This window comes from Desmodus rotundus, chromosome 10 (genome assembly GCF_022682495.2).
Source record: "Desmodus rotundus isolate HL8 chromosome 10, HLdesRot8A.1, whole genome shotgun sequence".
Classification (NCBI taxonomy): domain Eukaryota; kingdom Metazoa; phylum Chordata; class Mammalia; order Chiroptera; family Phyllostomidae; genus Desmodus; species Desmodus rotundus.
This window is the reverse complement of record NC_071396.1, coordinates 101,644,068-101,654,314: the sequence shown is the minus strand read 5'-3', so window position 1 is coordinate 101,654,314 and position 10,247 is coordinate 101,644,068. Positions and strand designations below refer to the sequence as shown.

Below are 10,247 nucleotides of genomic sequence, written 5' to 3'. Positions count from 1 at the left end.
AGCAGGTGGCCAGCAGGGCGTGACCATGTGTTCACCAGGCCCAGAGCCCCTCTCCCTGATTTAACTCTGCATTCCCCACTTTTCTGACCCATCCCTGTGGGCAGGCCTTGAGGATGGGCCATTTAATATAGTCCTGAGAGGCCTAGAAGATGAAGGCATTAGAAACCTTGTCCATTATAAACGCAGAACTCCCTTTCGAAGGAAGCCAAGAACCAGGTAAGAGCGGCTGCCTCTGTGGGTGGAAAGGAAGCTCATTGCCTAATGCTTTGTATCCCTTGACCTTTCGTTTGTTTTAGCATATTCATATGTTGCCTGTTTTAATATCCATTGGAAATGAAAATTAATCCATTTTCAGTCAGGCTGTTGCTCAGAGTCAGGCCCCCTGTTTCTTTATCTCTTTCCCTTGCAAATAGCTTGTGGCTTCCTCCGCCGGACCTTCACTCTCGGCTTGGCTCTCTCAATACCAGTCAATAAGCGCTAATGAAAGAAGCTGGAGATGAGAAATTAGCCTTCGAGAGCCTTTTCCAACAAAGCAAGTTGATATTTTCCAAGTTGGTCATGATTTCTTTCTCTCCTGAACTTCCTGTCTTATGGGCTTTGGTGGACTGATGTTATGGTCTGCCTGTGGGCTATGGAGCCTCCAAAGGGCAAGTCCCTGGGCCGTGAGCGCCTGCAGAGCCAGGGCCATGTCCTCTTCCTCCCTGTTTCTACACACTGCCCAGCAGCTGTCTCATTAGAGGGCATGCTTCATAAGTGCTTGAGGACCAGATGGGTTCCCCTGTGAGAAACGCCGCTCCGGTTAGGGACAGCGACACACCAAGTGCAATCGTGTGTTTCCAGTGACGAAGGGAATCGGTCATTTTGTACTCTCTGAAGACATTTTGTACGAAAGTCTAAAAACGTGGGTCAAGAGGACACAAATAATCCTTTCCCCATGGGACATTTTGTTATTTAAAAAATTTTAGAAAAGGTTTATGCTTCTGTACGGGATGAATACTTGAACCATATTTTTGAATAATTATTGTAGTTTTTTTAAACAGAAGATCTTAAAAATATAGTGTAAAATGCCAAAAGGAGTAAGATGTTATGAGAGCTGTCTAGGAATTGCACATGTTGGAAAAACTCTCCTTGAACAAGAAGTCAGGGAACAAGCCCAGGGTAGTGGTCACACCTGCCAGCTCCGGAGCCAGCAGACTTGACTTTAAAAGCTTACTCTGGCACCCATGGGCCATGCGACCTTGGTGTGCCATTAAGGGGCACATATGAGATCCTGGCCACTTAATTTGGAGGTTTGGATTTGCAGACAATAAAGACCCCAAGTCAAAGGTGAGTAGTTAAGCATTTTATTAAGTGAGAGCAAAGAGAAAAATAAGAATCAAGAGCATACGTCACCAGATGGGAAATCACCAACACCTGAACACAGACGGACACTGGGGAATCCCAGAGGCAGCAGCATTCGGGGTTCGTCTGCAAACAATTCTGAGTGAAGCGTCCTTCCCTCGAGTGGGATTCCCAAGTCTCACTTTGGGGACTCTGCTTAAATATGTTTTAGACAAAAGTGGCTGCGGGCCAAGGGCCTTTCATGACTTGATTGACCAACCATTCCCTCTGGGAGAATAGCCAGTTTTGCCCCAAGGGATTGATCAGTGTTTCCAGGTACTGGGTTAAGATTAGTGGTGCTCAGTCTTCCGTGGAGAAGGGCTAGTTCTCCCTGGGAGACAGCACACCTATACTTCATTCTCACAATAAAAGGTCACGGCTTGGGCATAAACAGGGAGGATTCTTAATATTTCTTTAACCCGTCACTTGGGTAAGTTGTCACCTTCTCTGTGCATTAGGCTCCTCATCTGCAGACCCACAGTAAAAACCTCTCAGGGGTTGGGGGAAGATTAAACAAAGCATGCAAAGGCCTTGGCCCAGCTCCTGGCCTGTATTCAGCAGTTAATAAATGTGAGCTAAATATAGCTAGGGCAAGTTTTTAGTGTCTTTCTCTGTCCCATCCATGTTCCACTACAAAATGCACAGGAAAGGTTGTACTTGGTGAGGCATTTTTCTACAGGAAATGGCAAAGATTAACAAGTTCTTCAGTTCCCCTCATGAAACAGCGTTACAGGCTTTCCTGGGACCAATGATATGAACTTATCCTGCTTGGATTTAAAATTTATATATTACTCATGCTTAGCACACCTCCATGAACCATCTAAGCACAGTCCTACTAAGGTGATTCCCATAGTGCATGTGGGTCACTGAAAGTCATGTGATGTAAAGGAACTAAATTGGCCAGAAAATAAGCAGGCAGGCGGGAGTCTTGCCACAGATGCCAGGCCTAGAGGTGAACGTGGATTGCTCAGTAATTACTAGAGGGAAAGTCCAGGGGATGGTGCTTCAAAGAGCAACTGCAGCTGCCGGACATGGGACATTTTATGCCTGGGATTATAGCTACTTAGTACATTAAAAACTAATTATGATATATTTTTTTAAAAATTACCAAATTAGGCCTGTACAAGAGGATAGGAAGGTAAAAAGAAGAAATACAGAAATGAAATGCCACCCCCCTGCCATGTAATGTTTTTTAGGGGAGTTGTTTTGGACACCGTACTTCCCTCTCCCACTCCCACGAGTGCCCACCCTATGCAAACACGTCTCTGTCGACGTGTGTAGGTCCTGACCAACCAGGAGTAACTTCCCCACATGGACGGGGAAGTCTTTTGTTAGAGCATCCGGATTCATTCATTTACTTCTGTTTTCTTTCATGAATTTATTAAATAAAATACATTGGTTATCAGGCACCACGCTGGGTAGGTACAGGGACTATAAAATCATCCTTGACCTCATAATGCTTATGGTCTTGTGGGGGAGTGAAGAGTGAGTTACTGGCAGTGAGGAGCTCTGCAGTAGTCGGCGGACAGAACTGGGAGTGAACCCTGCCTGCGAGAGGCTGGTAGGGTTGTTCATGGAGCGCAACCTCTGAGCCAGGTGTTGTTAAAGCACCAGTGGGAATCATGAGGTAAGGTGCTGAAAAGGATATTCTAGATAGCGGGGAGACTAGGAGGCAGGGAAGACAATGGAGGGCTTGGGGAAAAGCAAGAGGCATGAGGTGACTGCCACAAAAGAAGAGCCTAAAAGGGCAGTTGGGGTCAGATTGTGAAGGGCCCTGGAGGACATGCCCGGGAGAGGGCTGTATTCTCTAGTAGCGCTGCTCAGAACCGTCCAGTGTTTGTTGAGAGGCTCAGTCTGATTGTACTGATTGGATGCAGGAACAGCTGGAGTCAGGCCCACGGGGAGATGGAAACAGGAGCTGCTCTGGTGGATGTCAGCTGATCGCCCAGTGGCTCACCAGCCTGTCCACATGCTGGAAGCCCCAGGGTGCCTTAATCTATCAATGAACCAATTGGCCACTTTCTGTTATGAGACAGTCCCGAATAAGGCATCATGGGTTGACTTTTGGAAGGGCAAGTGACGCCTCCTCGATGACACAGATCATAGTCTAGTGAGCTTGGGAGTCAATTGGGAAGCTGCTCTTCGGCCACGTGTGACTGGAGTTCTTTCTGCACATCGTTGCCTGACTTCTTAGTTTCTGGTAGACCTAACCATGGCCACAGAGGAAGGATCTTGGAATCCTCTGGGTTTCTACCTCCTGCATCCTCACAGAAGATAAATACTTTATGAGTTCAGAGGTTGGAAAAGCCATTGTGGTCTAAAAAAGCTTCACAAAAGCTCTCAGATGGAACTGAGACTAGAAAGATGCACGGAAGTGTCCGGAGATGGAGATGGGCAGGGCAGGCAGGGACAAGCAGCTTGAACAAAGATGTGTGGGGGAAAGAGGAAAAGGCGTGTTGAGGCCAGTGACTAGGTAGGCCCTCTTGGAGTGAAGTGCAAATGGCCAAGATGCAGAGAGCTCTTATGGGCCTGGTGCTCTTTATACCTTATTGGTAATCTTTGCCCTTGATCCGGTGAGGAAGGCATAATTGTCCTCACTTTATAGTTGAAGAAACTGATGTTACAGATTTGCGCAAGGTAAAGCCTCTTTAACTCTAAAGCCCACAGTTTCCACCTTTGCATACAGCTTGTAACCAATCCTACAAGCGGTATGCAAAAGAGCTGGAAATGTGTATGTGCCTGGGAAGGTAGAAAGCCTCATCCTCTGGCAGTGAGAGCCACTTAGTAGTACTGATGATGCTGATGTCATTTCACATTTATTGCATAGCTGCTATGTGTCGGGAACTGTATTAGGCGTTTTACATAACTGAGCTCATTCAACCTCTATTTCATTCCTCTGAGGATAGAAGGACTGCCACCATTTCAAGAATGAAAAAATGAGGCTCAGAGAGGTTAAGTAACTTGCCAGGTTCACACAGCTAGTGACTTCAGTGTGTTCCATTTGATATTCCAGGATCCATGGCACAGGGCCTTAACTCTTCCTTTATCACTGCAGGGTTAAGGAGGAAAAGAGTGCATACTAGGTTCTTTGAAAACAGCTATTTAATCACAAGGGTGGAGAGGTGGGGACAACAGGAAAAAGACCAGAACGATACATCTGAAAAGCAGTGGACTTCCCTGGGGCTGGGAGAATGCTTTTAGGGCTGGAGCCTGGGGACCCACGGCCTGCCACCCTGTAGGGACAGGAAGGAGACAGCATCTTATCTTCATTGTATCATTCAGTGCCAGCACAGCACCCAGCACAGCTCATCTGATGCTCAGTGTGGAAAGAAGGCAGGAACTCCTCTGCATCGTCCCTGAGGTCCAGGTGTGGGAGAAGGTTCGTCTGCAGCACTGACTGATTGGATAGAAATGTCGTTTACCTCAACAGGGATGCATGAGTTGGCTTGTCTGTTGAAGAGACCACGTTTAATTAAATTAATTGGTTAAGTAAGCTAGATTAATACTAACACATGCACACAGTACAAATATAAAGCACAGGAGGGATGCGCTCCGAACAGTAAAACTCCTTCTCATCTTCATCTCTGTAGAGACAGCCACTGTTGCTGTGCAGAGATACTTTATGCATTCACTTGCATAGGGATGTGGAGTAAGTTTTTAAATATAAATTCTGAGACCAGTTTGAAATGATATTTATTTCAAGGTTTTTCTCTGTATCTTTACAAAAGACATTTGCATAATATTTTAACATTTCAGAGGCTTGCAACAATTATGTTTTCTAGAAGCTGAGGAATTACTCATTTTGCACCTACAGACGAATACTTTCCTTAAAGCTCAGTGAAGCAGTTTTCTATGAAAGGAATACAAGAATTTCAAACAGACTTTTCGTCACTGAATAAATAAAACATATTTGAAAGACATCTTAAGGCTGTTTGTGGCCCGGTCCCTTGGAAATGGTTTGGAAGGAGCTATTATGTTCAATTGTGTTAATCTCCTGAGTCCTTGCATAGAATTTCAACTTTTCAAATGTTTGCAGCAATTACTTTTCTAGAAGCTAAGGTATTATACTTGGAGAAGCTACTTGAAAAATAATCTTACAGTTAGGTTTTAAGCTATTCTGTGTCTATTGTGTCCTTTTATTGTGCTGACTGCGGTGTAGGAAGTCACGGGTAGAGCAGGCTCAGTCGAGTTACCTAGGTACCGTCAGGGGAGGTGTTTAAAAAGAAATCTAATTTTAGCCTTCATCCTGAGTTTTGGGGCAATTTTTGTTCCTTGGACTTCTGAAACTGCAATTGTCAACAACGTATCTTTGATAGCAGGGGAAAAAACCCACTTTTTGTATATTATAACAAAAAATGGTAGAATTTCCATGTAATTTTAAAGACTGCACTACTGCTTGCTGATTTATTGGGGAGCACTGCTCCCACACAGGAAAGGGTAGGAACTGTTGCAGGAGGGACTGACAGGGGTCCTCTACCCTGGCTCTTGACCCCCTCCCCCAATTATAAGCACACACCCTCCGTGAAGTTTCTCGTGTCCTGTTCACGGAGAGTTCACAGGGAAGAGCATTCACTGTGCTTCCCCATATTGAAAAACTCGGGCTCAGTGTGTGAAGGGAGAGCTTGAGCTACCCCAGGCTTTAGAGCATGGACTTCCATGTTCTATATCAAGCATGTTTACAGTAGTATGGTATGATAGTATTTTAATTTGTTCCCATTGATGTGGAGGAAAAAGAACTCAGGAAGATCAAATAACTTGGACAAGTTCACAACAACTTTTTAAAAAAATAATATGGGACCAAATGACTGCACAATTATTTCTCTTTTCCCCAAATCTTGGTGCCTCCCATGCTGGAAGCTTAGGGTCTGTATATGGAGGCATGGAAGATGCTTCTCTGAAGTGGATGTTTCTTATTTAAAAAGCCAAGGATGTGGTACCCACCTTGGCTTCTGCACCACTCTCTCCTCATGCGTGGCTTTTTGTAGGGATATTTGAATACAAGAAAGTGACTTTTCAATGGATGAAAGGATTAATGTAATCTTGTGGAGAATCTTTTATGCCTTGGTTTCAAAATCCTATTTTGTTCTGTTTTGTAGTTTTACATGCAAAAGGGTCTAAGTCCTGTTGGAGATGGTGTAAGATGAAGGAGTGTCTGACTTTGGGTGTCTATTCTTGTGTTTTGAGGAGGACAGTTTTGAGGCAAGCCTTCCCATTGGTGGACAAGGTTGGGTAGAGAGTATCTTGGGAGTTGCAAGCAGGTCAAGAATTTCATTAGCACTTTCTCCCTGATAGAAACTGGAGTAGAAGGAGCCAGGCAGGCTCAGAGGCGAGAGAAGGGTAACTGATCCTCCCCACGATATCTCTGATGCTAACACCAGTTATCTGACACCTGGCTCAATTCCTATGTAGAAGTTTTATTCTTGCTCTAACTTCAAGCTGCTTATTAGAAAAAAGAAACTCAACCATTATGTATGCCATTTTCTTGACAAAGACTTGCATTTCTTGTATTTTTACTGAGGGAAAGCATCAAACAAAAAGTGAGTAGGGAGCATGTTGGAATGCTACTCTTCACATCCACGATCATCTGTCGTTAAAGAAAGCCTCCCTATTGGAACTTAGTCACCTCAAGCAGGTCCCACTGCTCGCACGGGGGCAGTCAGCATGTGGAAGACTGAGAGCATTGCTGCTTTTTATTTTTTGAGAACTGGCATGATATATTACATATAGGTAGGCATATTCTCGTACCTGAAGTAGTCCCCAAGGTAGCCACCGAATTCTCCTGCTGGTTTTGGCTCAGATCTTGGGCAGTCCTTCTGCGTCTGCCAGGGGAGTTAGGCTTTTGTGATCCTGCAGGATTGCTTGTACTCACAGGTGTCTCTTAATTTCTCCTCTGCTTTCCCCATTCTCTGTAAAAATTAGGATTGACAAGTAAATGGGGACCTCATGACATTAAACTTACTTTTTAATATTTACAGGAACATCCTTCAATGTTGGACGGCCACGTATTCAGCAATCTTAGGTGGGCTTTGCAAGGCTGTGGAGGCGGCATCGAGTGTAGCTCCTGTGCAAGGCCAGCTGTGACAAAGCGAGAGTTGCCAGCAGCGTTAGACCCTCAGAGAGTGGCCGTGAGCTCTTATCACAGGGCGCGCTCGTGGTGAGCTCCATGTGGAAAGGGCTGCTGGTTCCACATAGGGCTTTACAGTTGATAATCACTATCGTTAGGGCCGTCTTTGGGGGAAAAAAAACTGACAACCGTATAAATCTTACATTTTTATAGCACCTCAATCTTTTTTCAAAGTACTCTCACATCTATTATCCCATCTTGACCTCCCAGGGAAACCGAGAGTTGGGCACAGCAAGTACTTCTATCCTGATTTCACAGATAAGACACAAGGAGGTTAAATCACACAGCAGGGCCAGAGACTGAGGCTAAACTTCTGTGTCTGGTATTAAGACCGCCGGTCTTCTGAAGAGAAGACCCTCCTTTTTTATTCTCTGCAATCTAGCTTCGGTTGCTGAAATTGGCTTTATTTAACAACGTTTCTCAATTCTACCCTCACATGTAAGTCACCCAGGCAACCAGAAAATAAAGCCAGTGCCCAGGTCCTGTCCCAGGCCAATTGCATCGGGCATCTCCGTGTCTTTTTTTCCTCTGTGTAAATAGTTAACTTTTTAAGATTTACTAGCCTTTCTCTGTACCCCCTTTTCTGAGCGATATAATCCAAGTATTCTCAGGCACCTGCATGTCGTAAAGCTCCTCAGGTGTGGGTCAAAAATCATTGCTAGAAGCAGACCAATGGCCACCTCGGGGCAAATTCAGTGGCCTTTTCTAAGCTACTTGCCTGGTCTCATTGGACATTGATTCCTTCTTCTTCCTCTTCTTTTTTTAGGTGTACAGTTGCTTTTTAAGATATATATTTTATTACTTATGCTATTACAGTTGTCCCCACTTTCTCCCCTTTCCCCCTTTGCCTGGCACCCCCCTTCCTTCCAGCAGTCCTACCCCTTAATTCCTGTCCACGGGTTGTGCATGGAAGTTCTTTGGCTTCCTCATTTCCCATACTATTCTTAATGTTCGCCTGTCTATTTTGTACCTACTAACTGTGCTTCTTAATCCCTTCCCCCTCCCAGCTGATAACCCTCCAAATGATCTCCATATCTGTGATTTTGTTCCTGTTCTGGTTCCTGCCCCTTCTTGCCTGCAAAGTTTCTTTTGAGAAATCAGCTGGTAGTCTAATTGGAACTCCTTTGTAGGTAACTCTCTGCCTTTCTCTTGCTGCTTTTAAGATTCTGTCTTTATGTTTTACTTTTGGTGTTTTAATCATGATGTGTCTTGGTGTGGTCTGCTTTGGGTCCAAATTGTTTGGGACTCTCTGTGCTTCCTGGACTTATAGGTCTATCTCCTTCACCAAATTAGGAAAGTTCTCTTTCATTTTTTGAAATAAATTTTCAATTTCTTGCTTTTCCTCTCCTCTTTCTGGCACCCCTATGATTCGGATATTGGTTCGTTTGGAGATGTCCTAGAGGCTTCTTATACTATCCTCTTTTTTAAAATTCTTATTTCTTCATTCTGTTTTGGTTGAATGGTTATTTCTTCCTTATGTTCCAAATTGTTGATCTGAATCCTGGCTTCCTCCCCTTTGCTGTTGATTCCCTGTAGATTTTTCTTTATTTCACTTAGTGTAATCGTCATTTCTTCCTGGGTCTTTTTTATGTCATTGCTGTACTCAGTGAGCTCTTTGAGTGTCTGATCACCAGTGATTTGAACTCTGCATCTCTTAGGTTGGTTATCTCCATTTTGTTTAGTTCTTTTTCTGGGGTTTCATTCTCTTCTTTAATTTGGGCCATATTTTCTTGTCTCCTCAATTTGGCAGCCTCCCTGTATTTGTTTCTATGTATTAGGTAGAGCTACTTTGACTCCCTGTTTTAGTAGTGTGGTCTATTGTAGAAAAGGCACCTGTAAATTATGTGGGGCAGAGCCTTAGGTAATTGCCAGGGCGGGGCAACCCACTTCCTAGCTTTGTGGCTCTGTGTGGGTGGTGGGCTTGGAGAGGGGAGAATGCTTCCTGGGTTCTGGAGGTTTGCCTAGCACTCACCCCGTTTTCCAGTTACTTCACCCACTTCCCGTATGTGATTGGTGCCCTTCTAGCTGTTGCCCTGGTGGTGAGTCCCAGAATAGGTAGGTTTATGGATGTTCTAAGACCTTGTGGGCCCTTTAAACAGAGTCTCCTGAAAATCCAGCAGATTCTTCCTCCATCCCAACCCCCACCGGTTTTTACAACCAGAAGTCATGGGGATTTATCTTCCCAGCTCTGGAGCCCTGGGCTGTGTGGTCTGGCCTGGGGCTGGAATTTCTCACTCCCAAGGTATTCCTCCTGATTTTTATCCACCACACATGAATATGAGACCACCTGTTCCACTGCTGCCACTGCCTCTCTGTGCTACACAGTGTCTCCTCGCCTCTCCACCCATCTCCGTGTCTCTGCCCCTCCTACCCGTCTGGATGAGTGTACCTTCTTTAAATCTGTGGTTGTTGGATTTTGATACAGTTTGATTTTCTGGCAGTTCTGGGTGCTATTTTGAAGTTTAGTTGTAATTCTGTCTGTGATTGCACGAGGAGAAGAACTGTGTCTACCTGTGCCTCCATCTTGACTGGAAGTCCTCCTCTTCTTTTTTTTAAAGATTTTATATTTATTTCTAGAGATAGGGGAAGGGAGGGAGAAAGAGAGAAGAACATAGATGTGAGAGAGAAACATCAATTAGTTGCCTCTTGCCCATGGACTTGGGTTCAAACCTGCAACTCAGGCATGTATCCTAATTGGGAATCTAACTAGTGACCTTTGACTTTGCAGGACGATGCCTGACCA

General features: G+C 44.7%; 1 long non-coding RNA gene across 2 annotated transcripts in view; it reads left to right on the top strand.

Moving 5' to 3' along the window:
- Positions 1-10,247, top strand: part of LOC123478733 (uncharacterized) — a 117,324-nt gene that overhangs the window by 49,401 nt on the left and 57,676 nt on the right. The window lies entirely within an intron of this gene.